The 17,459-nt window shown below is 42.6% G+C and overlaps 1 long non-coding RNA gene across 1 annotated transcript in view; it reads left to right on the top strand.

Annotated features, from left to right (window-relative positions):
• The first annotated feature begins 394 nt into the window (after positions 1 to 394).
• Positions 395 to 17,459, top strand: part of LOC310706384 — a 74,068-nt gene continuing 57,003 nt past the window's right edge. Inside the window, exons 1-3 of the long non-coding RNA XR_014525813.1 lie at positions 395 to 2,491; positions 7,340 to 8,986; positions 9,333 to 9,407. This is a non-coding gene — a long non-coding RNA (uncharacterized lncRNA). The remainder of the gene's footprint in view (positions 2,492 to 7,339; positions 8,987 to 9,332; positions 9,408 to 17,459) is intronic.

Raw genomic sequence — 17,459 nt, 5'->3', positions numbered from 1 at the left:
TATTTGTTGTTGACAGCTGTCTGTCTCAAGAGACAATGGAGTGTGCCTCCAGGGGTGAAGTCAAACTGCTGTATTAGCAGCACCAAAGTGACCTCCCCGGGACGTAAGCCTGGGCAGTATGTGTGGAAGGCCTGGGCTGCAGAGACAACAAGACCCTCCTCTTGGCCTTGCTGGTGTGGTCCAAAGGAAAGCAGCTTGGCTGCAGGAGTTGCCAGAAAGAGGCATACAAGGCGCCGTCCAACCTTAGGGACTCAACTCTGGATCTGAAAAACTGGGCAAGTGTGTATGTGTATGTGTGTGAGAGAGAAAGAGTGTGCATGTCTGTCTGTCTGTCTGTCTATCTATCTATCTATCTATCTATCTATCTATCTATCTATCATCTATCTATCATCTATCTATCTATCATCTATGACCTCACAGTTTCTATCCTTGTCAACCTATGTACTGAACAAGTAAAAAACCCCAGACTGTAGTATTTAAAACAATTCGCTAAGCAACTGGTATTTAATAATACTGTATGGTTATTATATGAGCCAAGGGTGGGGAACCTTAGACCCAGAGACCAAATGTGGCCCAATCCAGATGTCTCAGTCTGACCCCCAGGACTCTCCCCAGGCCACAACTCTTCCTCAGAGACACCCCCCAGTTCCCCCACAATGCATCCTCCACAAAAATTTACCCCTGGCTGGAATGTCTCCTTGAACTGTGAGAAGGCGTAGTGCTTGTCTGTTATGGAGGTATTTGGTGTGTGTGTGTGTAAACATTTGATTTTTGCATAGCTCAAATGTCACCTACTGTACAAAGGTAAGATTCTCACCTGTTGCTCCACCCACTGTTGGCCTCTGGCCATGCCAACAATCAACATATGGCCCGGAAAAGGTTGTCCACAAGGACATTTGGCTGTCAGGCTGAAAAAGGTTCTTCTTCATCCCTGAAAAGGTCTTAGTCACTCCCTCTCTAAACAAAGAGAAATTGGTCAACTGCCCCCTCTTTGAATCCAATAATGAAAGATAAATTTGCTTTGAAACTTGGAAGGAAAATGTACACATAGCAGTATATGTACCAAAATGAGCAGGCTTATTTTCATACATTGGTTCTGATCCAACTAAAGTTAACAATGGTTAAATTCTTTTGAAGCCAGTGAAGCATATTACTAGCGACACATACACAGTTCTGGTCTTAAACAAGCCTACTAGGGAGTAAGCCTCCTTAAACACAGTGGGTCTTACTTCCAAGTAAACATGCATAAGATTGCACTGCGCACCTCTGCTTTCAGTGGAGCTTGTACATGACTAACTCTTAACTGGATTGTGGCCACCATTTGAGGATCAGGGTGCCAGTTCCCTGAAAATTCCAGCCACCTATTTTCTCATGTAATTTTTATCTCTGACATTTTGAGAAAACAGCTCTTGCTTGTACCGTGTTTTTTTCAGGCTGGTGCACTGTGTCTTCCAGACTAGGCTACATGCATCAAACTGTCAGGGTGGTGAGTTAAACCATGTGAAAGGGTGTTGCAATTGATGTTGCCCAGTGTGGTGCAGGATGTCACTGAGCAATCTTTACCTAGGATCGTGATAAAAGGGAATTAATTTGGTAAGCAGCAATTGCGCACAGCATCAACTGACTGGATCCTCTTCAGTCAGTGGGATTGCAAAGTTGTCAATGGGAAAGTTCTCCCTACGGGAAGTGCAGTGCTGTTATGAACGAGTCACAAAAATGTGAAAAGGGGTATCTTGAATATTTCAAGGCTCGCTGTTTCTCAACAAAGTAGGCGCTGGCCCATTTGAAAAACAGCACCTGAAATCCGTATTAGGTTCGCAGCTCTGTTAGGCCAACCAAAACGCCACGAAAAGTGGAGGCAAGCTCTTGAGGTCTCCAGAACTCTTAACCAGGCTAGATTAGCCTTCTTTGACCCAGTGCCATTCAGTGGGACTGCTGAATTCTCTGGTAGGTTGGAGTGCACTGCTCAAGCCTCGTTTGGGTCCATGGGAAGCCCCTCTCTCCCAGAGAGATGCCTAATCTCTGGGTCTCTGGTTTGACACCCACACTGGGCAAAATATTCCTGCAGGGGGCTGGACTACGTGACCCTCGTCCTTTCCAACTCTTCAGTTCTATGATTCTATAAGGCCTGTCTGTGGTCAGGAAGAGGAGCAATCCAATAAGCAGACCACCTGTGTCCACAAAGAAGGAAATAATAGGTAAAGGTAAGACAAAATCCCCATTTTTCTACATGCCTGGCCCCACTTGCAGTATATTCAATATGACTTCAAATCGTTCTAAATAGAAATCAGTTGATGTTTTGCTATTGATTTTGACACAAGCAGGCTTTGGTTCTTACTTGGGAGGCTTCTAGATGGTGCTTAGAAAAACTGGGACTTAGAGGGTATGATAAATTTGTTCTGGCACACAGGTGAAGAACCCAGTGAACATTGAAAGAAAATGGCACAGGAATTATCTGCCGACAAAGCTCACCTAACACGAAAAGAAAAGGGTAATGCATTACCAAATGTCAACTCTTCGGTTCTGAACAGTATGCATTACAACAATAAAATGAGTATTCCATATAAAATTATCTTTGAAAGCTTAAGTTCTGCTAACCCCCATGCAAACATGGTGAATACCTGCTTTCTGAAGTGTTTTGTTTTGATTGATACCAACAACAAAAGCTGCAGATATTGGAGCAGATTAGACTGCAGATGTTATGTATTCTTATGGAGAACTGGCTTTTCAAAAATTACAGTTGGGAAGGTCTGGACAGTTTTCATTAGTTTTAGAAATTCTGAGAGCCGGTTCACAAGCGGAGCTTGTTGGTGCATTGTCTGTGCATAAGGAGAGACTGGAGTTAAGTCTGAGCACATCACCCTGATACGTATGGAGAATAAATTTGTCACACAAGGCCCAGACATATACAACCACATGTGCATGTAACCCAGTCATGTTGTTGTTATTCACATTTATTAGGCACTTATTCAATCCAGTGCCTTGAAGACCCATCAAAAGATAGCATTTAGACAGCAGACATATCTCCTGTCATAACCTCCCTCACTGAGAGGTATTGTATTTCTGCTTAATTAAATATTTCTCAGTTTGCATATCTACCTATATATTAGTAAGGGTAAATTTTATGCAAATACAAGTGGCCACACTATTCCATTGTATTGATGGCATCTATCCCATGTTCTTATTCCTTGGCAAACACCTAATGAACCTACAATATTTGGGCAATGCTTGGAAAACTCATAAAGTCTGCATTTAACTGAGCTATCCGGCTGGAAACATGAGTGAACAGAATTGGCAGCCCTGTCTCCAGTAGACTGCACAATGTTAGTTAAGATGCATGCCTCTCGTTGAGTTTTATTACATATATTAAACATTTACAGCTGATTTCTCTCTCACCAAACCACCTCTATTTCCTAAACTACATTTCCCAATATAAGCACAAGATGGCACTCTCTTACTGCCTTTCATCCGGGCTCACGCCACTCGTACAGGAACATTGCGCTCAAACAAAATCCCTTCACAAGTGATAATGTTAGCTTTTCTGCTGAAAAGAACAGCAAATGGACTTCTCAGAGTCCAGAAGTCTTAGTGGGAAAATGCCAGATGAAGTGAAGGCTCATTTTAGTATACAGAGAGAAAACTCCTCCCAAAGTAGAAGGGTAACAATGCAATTTTGTGCACGTCTTCTCAGAAATAAGTCTCGCTTTGTTTAGTGGCACTTACTTAAGTGGGATAGCAGCCTGAACTGAATTACCTGAACTGCTGTGCTCTATCATTCAAGCAATGCACCCAGCATACGCAACATTAGAAACAAGCTGGCTTCGTTCAAAATCCACCACAGACACTCCAATTGTCTCTATTTTCTAGGGACAGTCCCAGATTTACAGAAGCCATTCCAATTTCTGATTTGATCCTGGAATGTCCCGTTTTCCCTTAGGACATCCCTAATTTGATTGGAGAAATGTTGGAGGGTTAAGTGACCCCTGAGCCAGGGAGATACAACCTTTAGAAGACGTCTGAAGACAGTCCTGTATATAGGGGATATGTTTAATATTTTATGCTTTATTCTCTTTTTATATATGTTGGAAGCCTCCCAGAATGGCTAGGGCAGCCCAATCAGATGGACGAGTTGTTGTTATTGTATCTCTATTTTCATCAGAAAAATGTTGGAGGACATGTGAACATCTGGGTTGACAGAACTCCTCAGGGAAAGCCAGGCCCCATTCCTTCTTTGGAGGGCCCTTCGGTCGGCTGCTTTCATAGCTGGCCTGCATCAACCAGGTCATCTGAAGGCCTGATGCCTTGGAACCCCCATTACCATGCCACAAGGTAAACATTGGAGCAAGTGCTACCAGGAAGGCAGTTTGCCAGTTGACAGCCTCTCTGTTGTCCTCACTTGTGTCCTCAGGGCAATGAATGAAGGGCAGGCCAGTCTGTTAGTAGCAGGTATGGTAGACAGAGTCTGAAGCCCTGTAACTGGCAAATGCCCACCCCACCCCCAGTCCCATCCTGGAATGCTGGACCTGGGAAAATGGGACTGTATGAATCATGCCCGCTCCTTAAGAACATAAGACAAACCCTGCTAGACCAGACCGAAGACCCATCTAGTTTTGTTCTCATGATGGCCAACCAGGTCCCTGTGGAAAGTTCTCACAAGCTTCCCATAGGCATCAGATTGGCCACTGTGGCTACTGACACATGACACCTATGGCCTCGACATACCCATCTGCTTTGATTTTGTGTCCTGGTTTTTTAAGGCTGGCCGCAATGGGAGCAGAACTGGTTGCTCAAGTCTCTGCTCCAACCTCCTACATATAAAAGCATTGTAGTCACTCTACCTTGTTTTCGTCATTTCTTTTAGGTGTGTAGCTCTCTTTAGGTGAGAACACCGAGTGTGTCCTTTGGAAGGATGTGCTTTGAAGAGGAATAAAGCACCATGAGAGGGAATCTAAATCAAGTCAAGCTGAACCCTTTCACCAGGAAGGACCATACCAGATACAGTGGTACCTTGGGTTAAGTACTTAATTCGTTCCGGATGTCTGTTCTTAACCTGAAACTGTTCTTAACCTGAAGCACCACTTTAGCTAATGGGGCTCCTGCTGCCGCCGCTCCGCCGGAGCCTGATTTCTGTTCTTATCCTGAAGCAAAGTTCTTAACCTGAAGCAGTATTTCTGGGTTAGTGGAGTGTGTAACCCGAGGTACCACTGTACTATTAAAAATAAAATAAAATTGAATAACCTCCTCATGTGCAGATGGTATGATTAAATGAACATCGTATTGTGTAGTTACATACAGGTGTCAACTCAGCATACTCTCCAACGTTTCTCCAATGAAAATAGGGGTGTCCTGTTCCATAATAATATTATTAATACTAATTTTACTGTTCCCTGCTCATCTGAGAGGGTTGCCCCAGCCACCCTGGGCAGCTTCCAACATAATATAAAGGCATAATAAAACATTAAATAAAAACTTCCCTATACAGGGCTGTCTTCAGATGGCTCAGGGGTCGGATAACTCCATACCCTCCAATATTTATCTGATGAAAATAGGGACGTCCTAAGGAAAAGCGGGGCATTCTGTGATCAAATTAGAAATCTGGACAGCTTCTGTAAATCTGGGACTGTCCCTGGAAAACAGGGACACTTGGAGGGTTTGCTTCAATAGTCCAAAGACAGTTGTACTGCTACACCATATATTTGACCTCAGCCATAAGGCCAAGAAATTCACGGCTTCCCCATTGAACCAGGGATCTGGGCAGATTCGTAAAGGATAGGTCTAACTATGACTACTACCCATGTTGGTTATATGGAGCCTCTGTGTTCACAGGAAGTCTACTTTTCTGTGCTCTCCAATTACACCATTGGGAGAGGACCATTGCTTCTGAGCCCTGCTTGTGGACTTCCCAGAAGCATCTGATTGGCCACTGTAGGAAGCAGGATGTAGGTCCTAGATGCTTGGTGTGATGTGATGGCACTAATATGTTCTTGAGCTAATTTCCCACTGATTCAGTGAAGTGGGAAAGCTCCACTTTGCATTGTTAAAATATATGAGTGAGAATGCGTCAGAGCCAGGCCATTGTTGGGACTAATACATTAATTTTAAAACACTTTTATCATATATGTTGAAGATGCCAGAAGGCTATGGGCTTATGGCAACGTGATGATTAAAGTTATATTTCAAACAGATTTAAACTGAGATTATCCCATCTGCCTACTAAATATTGTAAAACGCAGTCTTCTGGCGATCTATCAGCTACACGTGTTATATATTCTTTCTATGGCTAGGATATTAAATGCCCAAACCTGGAAAGTTAAGCCAAAGAGTCCCATTAAGGTAGAATTAATATGAAAGTTGTGGAAGCACCTTGGGGTTGTCAAATTTATGCAAGTCAGAAACTTGCATAAAAGAGAATTAAAAATGAAAGGTCATGGCAGCACCTTCACAACACTATAGCTGATCCATAGTCATTTAGAAATTATAAGGGATATCATTATTTTAATACTAAACATGAGAGGAATGAATTGTATTGAATCTTAATACATTTTCTACTAGTAATGTTGTTAATAGGATAAAAATTGGAACCACGATTCCTTTCACCTCTGTAGATCTACATATTCTTGAAGTCTGGCCACTGTTCAGTTCTGAAGTATTCAATTGACAACCACTTTCAAAGACAGTAGTGTGAAGTTGCCTCTCTCTCTCTTTTTCTTAACAATAGATGCTTGTATAATAACTGCCAATCATGACATGAGTTGGATTATTGCAAACACTGGCCTGGCACACAGACCATGCACATAATTCACTCAGATGCTGCATATCACTATTTGGCAATCTACATCACAGCAAGTCTTAGGCAAGTCAAATGCAGTCTAATCCAAATTCACATTGGCACCTCTTGAATATTGTATGCATCTCAGCAAGATAAAGTGCATTTCCATGCCATTATGCGGTCCTTTTCAGGTTCCTTTTGACATTATTATAACAAATCCTTTTGTAATTCAAGGTATAGAGCAAAGAAAGACCTTGCAAAACTGTTCTTTCTAGCTATACAAATGCTTTGGCAAGTCCACATTTGAAAAGAACCCTGATTGCCAAAGCTATTCCTACTGTTCTGAGATTATGTGGCACTTTACTTGAGTTTGGGAAGATGGACTCTGAACTTTAAAGTCTGCTTTTACAGACAAAGGAAGATTTCTGTAGATGTGCAGAAGAGAAAGGGACTGTGTCTCTAGCTTTGATTACAGATAATTATGGAACTATTTATCTCAGAGATAATGGCTTTCATCCTAGTCAAATCACCAGATGAACCCTTTTATGTTTCTCTTACATAAATGACTAGTTGCCGTTCACTGATATGAAGAGGAAGTAGGGATAGTGCAATGGGAGCAATGCCTGGCCTGGACTCTACTAATAGGGACGCCATTGAGTGAGTTCAAGATGTAAAGAGAGACACTCTTTCCACCTGCACACCCCATCATCATAATATGAGCATCACATGTACAACATGTCAATATAATGGCCCAGCCCCCTTAGTGCTCTGATACCTGCATTGGCCCTTCTATCCCAAAGGAGACATTGGATTGTCTGAACCCACTTTCATGGTCTCAACTTGGGGGGAGTAACTTAAAATGGTTGCTGTGACCAGCACAGTGCTTTGCTTTCTGATGTTCTATCACTTCTTCCATTCTTTTTCTGCTTTTTGAAACATTCTGTTTGCCTGTTCTTTGTTTTTGTTTTTATTGCATCTCTGAAGTTGCATAAACCACCCTGGGGATTTGTTTGAAAGGCAGGGTGGAAATCTCTATAATACTTAATTGGAAGAAGGCACCAAATTAGTTTCGATTGTGCTTCGGTTCATGGAAAATTATGTCCACTCGCCAGTATGTAGTATTACATGACTAATACAAAGCTCCTGTTAACAAGATGCGGTGAGATGGGCTGGGCTGGGGAGCAACACAAGTCACTCACATGCTGTGCAAAGAGCATGCATTGCAATGGAGCACGTGGAAATCTCGAGCCTTTGAGAAGTACATTTCACCATAAATTATCCTGTAATTGCTTGGCAACCATTACACTAGCATAATATGTTATTTAGAGATATAGTCAAAATTATAATTGTGTCTAAGGTACAGGCAGCTAAATCGGTAACTGAATGATTCATTCCCTAAATGCTTCAAGGCAACTCCAGGTGGCAAATATACCTGGAGCTGTATGGAAAGTCATTAGTATTTACCAGCAAGTCATTGCCAAGAAGTTGCCAACCTCTGGTCTTGTGTACGATGAGATGGTAAATGTGATAAGACACTTGCTGAAAACCCCAAGACAGATTTCCAATTACTTTCCATTAGTCAGATGGTGAGATGGAGGTTCTTTCCCCATCCTGCTTCACAGCAGTGACGGTTCACATGAGTTTTGGGGCATAGCGGCTGTGTTAAATTTGAGGATATGGCAGCCCCTAGGCCAGGGTTAGCCAATGTGGTGCCCTCTAAATGTTGGTGAACTATAGGATCCATCATCCCTGACCGTTTGCCATGCCAGCTGTGGCTGATAGGAGTTGGAGTCCAACAACAGGGCACCACATTGGCTAAACCTGCCCTAGACACCTGGCACGCTGGCTGCATAAAACATCATCATCACCATCATCATGTATTATTTATACCCTGCCCATCTGCCTGAGTTTCCCCAGCCACTCTGGGCGACTCCCAATCAAATGTTAAAAACAATACAGCATTAACATACAATTATTTGTGTTCTGTGGGCTGCTATCTTTTCATAACAGCACAACAGGCTATGATTTTAACTTTTGTTACACTCATTCAACCACAACTCTGCAATCCCTGACTCTAGCTCCAAAGTATACTAAGAATGTTATATATCTACCCTGTAACTATCTTGTTGTTTTTTGAGAAAGCTGCATTTTGATCAAATTTTCCCCAAACCAGGTTTGTTCCAAATGGAGAGAAAGAATGACCTAGCAGTGTTTTAGGTAATGCATACACATTACTTTCAGCTGAAAGTAGTGACATGGAGTTTTGATACACCATTTGTCTTTTCTCTGTGACAAGGCGGTTCTGGAGATCATAGTTGATGACTGTCTCTGACAAGTCAGTTGCATTGTAAACACAATATTTTTTGACACCTATCTTTCTGGGAAGCAATACCACTACATTCATAATTAACATTCAAATATGGAAAACAGCTTAAGGGAAACAAATGGGGTTTGCTGTACCATTAACCTTAGCAAAGATTTATTTCCTGGAACTAATGCTTGAATTATATTTTTGATCAAAGAACTTTACCAACATCAATTCCTGTCTGTATCTCTTTTTCAGAAATCCATTGGTCTGGCTGGTTTTTGTCAGTTTGTTCATTGTCCTTCTTGGCTGGCATAGCTTAATCTGTTCAGGGTTAGTGTGTGGGGTATTTACACTGAAACTCAGATAATTGCAAACTTTTTTTGAAGACAATGGTTGATGTGTACCTTAATGCTCCACACTGATTTCCATTTCAATTGCCTCCAGATAAAAACAAGGCATGACTGACATACTAAGATAATTCACAGTATCTGTTGAGAATTACTAATGGGTGCAGACCATTTACACCACACTGAAAGCTATGACAAAATTCCCATTAGGGAAAACCCATTGGGAAGTTTCCTGTGTGAGCTCTATTTAAACCTGAGCAAAAGAATTCCATTGAACATTGTGTGTTGTTGAACAACTCCCACTCACTCTGATTTTGCATCAATTAGAGTGTGATGAAGGTTGAACCACCTATTAGTTCTCAACAGGTTCTGTGAAGTCACCTGATATATCAGCACACCTTGCTTTCATTTGGAGACAAGTTAAACTGGGTGATCATGGTTTAATTAAAAGATCAGCAGTGCTTCCTTGGGTGTATTACAGATGTAGATCGCTAGCTTACCCACTGTATCCCAGCTGCAAACTGGATCCCAGAACTACTAGTCTTTTGTTTCAATTAAAAAAGGATAAAACAAATTGGCCACGGGGAACAAACCCTTTTGCTGCCAGCTTTCAAAATACCTATACAAATGGATGTACCGGTACTTCAACCATTTCTCCCAGGTGCTATTTCTGCCATAATCTCCTCTGAGTAAGAGAACATTTCATTTTAACATACAGAAACCAGAGTATGAGTCACTGCCTCTGCACTTCCAAAGCATTTGATATCCTTATGAATGTACCGTGGTTGCAAACACATCCTTATTTCCAGCTCTACCAAGTGCAATTACTCAATACTGCAACATAAACATATCCTCATTTTTGTTTTGTTTTTAATGGGAATGTCTGTTTGTATGTCTGTATTGTCTTAGCCATGAAACAGGATAGGCTAAAAGCATATCCACACAGGGATGGAAAGCATGTAGTTCTCAGGTGTTGCTGGATTCTAACAACTCCCATCAGGGGTCCCAACTTGAATAAAATATTGAGGAGACACAGGTAAGCCACACCTCACCACAAGATGTGGCACACTCTCTCTCTCTCTCTCTCTCTCTCTCTCTCTCTCTCACACACACACACACACACACACAGTGTGAATGGCAATGCCCATCAGTTTTGGGGCTCCTCAAATGTTTTATGAGCACAATGACTCCAGCCCCTAGGAGTTGACTCCTATGACTCTCATCATCCTCGGTCAACATGGCCAAGAGTCAGGAGCAATGGGCATTGTAATCCTGCACCATCTAGAGGGCCACAGGTTCCCCTTGCCAGACTAGTCAATATATTGCTTTCTTTTCTCCAGTAACTATGCCAGGGCCAACCATTGTTCAGCCCGGACACTGAGATCCAGCACCGAGGGCCTTCTGGCGGTTCCCTCATTGCGAGAAATGAGGTTACAGGGAACCAGACAGAGGGCCTTCTCGGAAGTGGCACCCGCCCTGTGGAACGCCCTCCCTTCAGATGTGAAGGAAATAAGCAGCTATCTTCTCTTTAAAAGACATCTGAAGGCAGCCCTGTTTAGGGAAGTTTTTAATATTTAATGCAGTATTGTTTTTAACACTTGATTGGAAGCTGCCCAGAGTGTCTGGGGAAACTCAGCCAGATGGGAGGGGTATAAATAATAAATAATAATAATAATAATAATAATAATAATAATAATAATAATAATTATTATTATTATTATTATTATTATTATTATTATTATTATTATTATTATTTATTATTATTAATGTTTATAAGATATTTATATCTTATTACAAAAAACAAACAAAGTAGACTCTATTATTATTATCATTATCATTATTATTATTATTACCTCTTCTTTTACTCTGCCATGAACTGGCAGGAAAACGGGGAGGAGGAAGAGGATTCCGGTGAGGAGTGTAGCTGCGATTGGGGCCCACCGGGGCAAGCTGGGGGTGGAAAAGGAGAGGTTGGGGTTGCAAAAAGTACACAAGAGGTGATGGAGGACAGCAAGGGGATGGAGGGTCAGTGTGCAGGGACCAGAAGAGCAGGACCCATAATCAGAGCCAGGGAGGCCCCTGTCTCCACAAACAAGGATGTCCCTGAAGCATAGGAGGAGGTATGCTCTGGGAGGCTGAGTCAGGCAAGGGCCCACAGCCCAGGTGGGTCTTGTTAGGTTAGCTCAGAGAGGAGGTATGTGATTCCTCAGCTTGATTAGACTTAGTACAGGTGAGGGTCACATGCCTCATCAAGCCCAGATGCTACAATCAAGACTCAAGAGAGGGAAGGAGAGTAGAGTTGAGATGTTGTGTCTGCTCAGCTGCCCATATTGATGGACCTCAGCTTGGATGCTCCAGAACCTCTACAGGACTGTGCTTCAGGTTTGACTCTGGACTGTGTTTCCTGACTGCTGGACTTGACATACTGTGTACGCCAGTGGGACTTTCTTCCAGGTAGGCCAGGGGTTCCGGACATACCCTCTCTATTCATTTATTCACCCAATCTGGTCTCCCTTTTTTTGCTGTTGCCAACATTTATCTTTCACTCAAATCCAGATTCATCTCAATTGTACTGTCTGTCCTCTTGCTACCACTTCCTTCTACCTTGATGCCGGGTTGTTCTTAAGGAGCTGATAAGGCAGTTTCACGCAGGGCTGTACACCTACAGGTGTACAGGCTACCAGAAGCTGATGGCATTGTTTCACCAATGCTGTTGTCCCATTTGTCCTGTAGATGAGCATGTCTCAAGTGTCAATCAACGCAACCAGGAAAAATGGGACAACAATGGCAGCCATCACTTGAGACTATCCATTGTGAGTGAGTATTGATTGTGCCTGTTACTTGAGGTAAAAAGGTTCTACCGAGTCAACCTTTCCCTAGAATTAGAGCACTAGGATGGATCTCATTACAATATTCCTCCAAAGGCTTTCAAGAGGCCCACTGCTGTCTTTCTTTAATGTAAAAACATGTTGTTAGTCAGGACAGGAGCATTGTGCATTGTGCTGTTTCCCGACAAAGCCTTTTTAATATCGGAAACTTTATGAGAAAGAACATGTCGGGTGTGCATGTGGGAGAGAGTTAGTAATTTGGAGCAAGTGTCTCATTAAAGCCTCGATAAACGCCGCGTAAAATGTACACCTTAATGATTCCCCCAGATTCTCTGGTTCCCGTTTGTTTGGTTTCCCACAGGACATACTCAGTTTTTCACAAGCGCATTGTGCTATGGCCTGATTTCTGAGGTAGTTCTGGAACAGCACTCCTTTAAGTCAATCTCTTGATATATTCACAGACTTAAGAGTTCGAGGGCCTGACCGCACTTTACATTAAATGCACAGGCATAAAACTCTGTGGGCCTTTTTACAAAATGTAATGATACTAGGAGAGTGTGATTTTCATCAGGACTGCAGCACAAGGGGTGGCTTAACGCTTCTCTCCTCAGCTGTAATCCTACAAAAAAACCTCTGCTCCAACTTTTATCAGTCAAACTTTGGTGGTAAACTTCCCATTGGTGCCAGTGGCATTTTTAGTTTCTGAAGACTTGGGGGGGGGCAGTGATGTGGGTCAGAAACTTTTATGGAATTTCTTTTTTCATTACTTCATTTTCAATTGATCCCACCTGCTTCATATTGTAATAATAATTGGATGTCAACTGCAGATACCATATTAGACCATCTGATTTTCCATTGTTGTTTTGCTTGAATTTAGGAAATCACTTTAAAAGCTTCTAGCTTTCCTAAATTCAAGCAAAATAACAATGCAAAATTAGATTATTATCTAGGACTAGGGCATCAGAAAATGTTCTGAGGAAACCTACCTACACCAGAGGTATGCCTAAGACAGGTCTTCGGCCCCCTCTACCTGGATTTTGGAGCTCTTCTCAGCCCACACTCTAATTTCAAGTTTACATCTTGTATCCCCAGCCTATACATGCCGTGGGTGATAGAGAAAAGTGCCCAATTCAAGAAGCACTGAAAGAAACCAATGGCATGCATCAGTTGACTGGGAATTAGAAGATGGTCATTTCTTCCCTAGAATGCACAGACCTTTCTGTTGTCTTTTTCATTCACTCACAAAAAAGCACTCAAAGCAATATTATTGCAATTACATAAAAGACTGCAGTGGAAAGGAATTTTAGATTGCACAGATGAGCCTGGGGGAAAATAAACCAAGACCATGCCAATCTAACATTGCCAAACAGCAGAATTCCGAGCATTCCTAAGGGGATAATCTCACAGATCTGCCAGAGCTGGCTTTGGAATACTTGCTGCCATTGCCCTCAAGAACCAGAGATCATGGCATCCCCCATTCCCCAAAGGAACAGGAATCCATATACTCTGCATGCAGAGGGCTAGAGCAAGAGAGGGAGAGTGACTTCGCCCTTGTTAAGTCGGAGTTTACAGCTCCAGTGGTGGATTTTGGGCTTTCACATTTCAGCAGTGCCCTGTGCAACATTAAAATTCACACCCCCTGCTTCTCGCGCTCCATTCTACAGCATTGTTGTGGCGCCCCCTACAGCGCTGCACCCGTGCCGGTGTGCCACCCTAAAACCACCTCTGACCGCGCAGTGACAGCTAGGCCATGTTGTGTGTTTGGTGGCAGAGCAAAAGTTCCCAGGTTCAGTTCCTGGCAACTTCAGGTAAGAATGGGAAAGCTAGCCCCCCCCCTTGAAACTTTGGAGAGCAGCCACATGTCAACACAGAGATAGATCAATGGCTTGGCTTAATATGAGGCAGCGATCTGTGTTTTGCTCCTGATATAACAACTTTTGCCAACCTCAGCCTCTCTACTGCCACTTAAATGTTTTGATTTCTCTACCTGTTGCTTGAAGCCTGAAGCCTTTTTGGGCTTCAGGTGAGAGAGCAGTGAGTTAGGTATTCCTATGTTTCTCCCCTCCCTTCCCCAATAGGGTTATTGTAGACCTTTGGGGCTGTATTCAAAGCCAGTCCAAGTCAGCATAGACTTCTTGAAACGAGTGAACACAACAAGGGGCCCATCCATACTCTTGCTTGACCCATATTTAATTGGCTTCTGCACCGATTAATTCCCTGTGTTCAAGAGCTTTTCATGATGTTCTGTGGCTGTGCCAGAGGTTTCCCGTGAAAATCTGATCGTGCCAAGTGTGTGGAAAAGCTGAAGAGAGATTTGACCCACTTGATACGCTGATTTTAGAAGGGCTTGAGAACAGCTTTCTTTGAAGTTTCCATGTATCTGCAGGCATGGGCAATTTCCTCCCATCCCCCTTTCTTCCTTTCCATACAGCCCACCCCCACCAGTATTTAAGTAGTTTGCAACTGTTGAACAGCTTACTTCCAGTTATTGCCTGGTTTGGAGCCGGGATTTCCCCCTCTTTTTCCAAATGATCTCTACATAATCATAAAGCCTGCGCTCTGAAAAAATTAAAGGGTCCAGTGTCTCCAGAGAATGGAAAGGGAAAAGAGAAGGAGAAGGAAGGAGCAATGAGTCAAAAATCCCAGAGCACCCTTGGCAAAGGCCTCTTAATGACAGAGAGGGAATGAGTCCTGGAAACCAAGAACATTCTTGGCAACCTCTTTTAGGAAGAGCGTCTCTGAACAATGAAAGACATACCAGATGTATGTAAAATTTGAAGAGATTTAAACTTTGAGACAGCCCTTTCTGTGTTTTATGAGTTTTTGTGTTTTGTCTCTTTTGTATGGAATGCTTTTATCTTGTAAGCTGCCCTGGGTTGTTTATTTTACACTAGAAGGGTAGCATATAAATATGCGAATAAACATAATTTTAACCTTTCCTTGCATCCCACTAAAATACAGACTCCTTAAGGGAAAAACAAGAGCTTAGTGTAAAACAAAAAAGAAAAAAAAAGAAAAAGGAACCCCGCTGCCAACTCTCAGGAATTAGGTTTCATAACAGCAGCAAGGCATCACAAGAGAGAGATTAGATTTGGTTTTAAGGCCATGACTGACTTTTAATATTAGAAGCATTTATTACCGAGCATAATACTTATGGTTGACAGGCATCCAATCTCCTTGTAACCCAACAATGAGGCTTTCACATTCTGAGAGTTAAAAAGTGGTCTTTGAAAAGTAGGGCTTGGAATTTACAGTAAAGAGGAGGGGTGGGAAAATGCTAGTTATATCAGCCATCATTTCCCAGAGCCATTTTCTTCAGGGCCCCTGGAGTTATTAGGACAGTTCTTATGGCTGCTTCCTATATTAAAACTAAAGTTCATATAAAAGCACATGAGTGACTCTTTTGTTAGGTCAACAGCAGGGATGGAAGAGAAATCGGCTGCAAGCAGAATGAGCACAGAACTAGCCTGTAGTTAACTTGTTTGCTGTCGTTGCGAAGTAGTAGTCTTTGCAGCAACTTTCTGCGGGTTTCCCCAATACGGGATTCGACCCTCCCAATAATTTTGTGAACATCGTGACATCTGACACAATTTGGTCAGCTACCATAATCATCAGCGTTTGATCTTGGGAAATGGTTTTCAGAACAATGAAACATAATAAAAGTGATTAGATGTATGCACAAGTCTTCACATTTGAATACCTTTTCCAGGATTATTCCGGTAGGCTTTTCCAGTGTCATTTTAGGAAGAAGCATGCAAGGTTAGCCCAGGATGTTTTGCCGCTTGAGGCAAAACAGGAAATGCCCCCTTGGCTACCTCCTCCTATTCTGTGAACCCTGTTTAAGTAACAGAGAAGTGTTCAAAAACCTCAAGATCTGTATTTTTACAGGTGATATGGGGTTGGGTGGAGGTGTTAATAAAAATACCTAGAACTAGATGAAGGATGAAATAGAAATTAAAAGTCAGTTACATTTTTCTGTTGGTCCAGTGTGCAGGATCAGCAGGAACTTGTGTTCAATAGGGTTTAGGTAAGGTAAAGGGACCCCTGACCATTAGGTCCAGTCATGGCCGACTCTGGGGTTGCGGCGCTCATCTCGCTTTATTGGCTGAGGGAGCCCGGCATACAGCTTCCGGGTCATTTGGCCAGCATGACTAAGCCGCTTCTGGTGAACCAGAGCAGTGCACGGAAACGCCGTTTACCTTCCCGCCTCAGCGATACCTATTTATCTACTTGCACTTTGACATGCTTTCAGACTGCTAGGTGGGCAGGAGCAGGGACTGAGCAATGGGAGCTCACCCTGTCGCGGGGATTTGAACCGCCGACCTTCTGATCTGCAAGTCCTAGGCTCTGTGGTTTAACCCACAGCGCCACCCGCGTCCCTTTCAATAGGGTTTACTTACAGGTTAATATATATATATATCTGATTGCTTGTATATTTACAAGGAAGCCAATCTCATTGCAACCTATGGGCCTCAGCTCCAAATGAACATGGCCTAGGCTAAGGCTACAAGCTGCTGAAACTTTCTTACAAATATCTGAGAACAACTAGCACAACTAGGAAGTCTCTCCTGCATTTTGAAACAAAATCAATGCATGGCCACTGAACCTTTGCTAAGAGGACAGATGCCGTTAGCACAGCGTGTTCCCTTTTGCATGTGACATCTGGAAAGCAAGCTGTTTGCTAAACATAGGAATAGTGGCTTCTATAACTGGGGACACTTGGTTCTAAAACAAAACCCATTTATAGAGCTTTCCTTAGTCTTTGCTTTGTGAGATGTGCGGTTAACAGCTGGAGAGAGTCATATGCTCTATAGCCAAAAAGGACTATTCCAAAGATCAAGTCTGACACCTTATTACTGATACGTGTGTGCGTATTAAACTACATAAGAGGGGTTACACAAGAGCTAGGGCGAAGAACAGTATCCTAAAAAGTAGGGGCAGTTCCTACAGAAACTCTCATTAACTCACTCTCTCTCTCTCTCTCTCTCTCTCTCTCTCTCTCTCTCTCTCTCTCTCTCACACACACACACACACACACACACACACACACACACTGCACAAATTATATAGTTAAGGGGAAAATGTACAATATATTTTGCTAAATAATTAGCGAATTATTAGCATAAGTAAGAGATTATCCCTGAAATGGGGAAGTGGATAGCTTTCTATTCCAGGGCTACATCTGTATACAGCATGACTCTGCATGT

This window comes from Podarcis liolepis (assembly GCF_965112155.1).
Source record: "Podarcis liolepis genome assembly, chromosome: 4".
Taxonomy (NCBI): Eukaryota; Metazoa; Chordata; class Lepidosauria; order Squamata; family Lacertidae; genus Podarcis; species Podarcis liolepis.
This window is presented reverse-complemented; position numbering and strand designations above follow the sequence as displayed.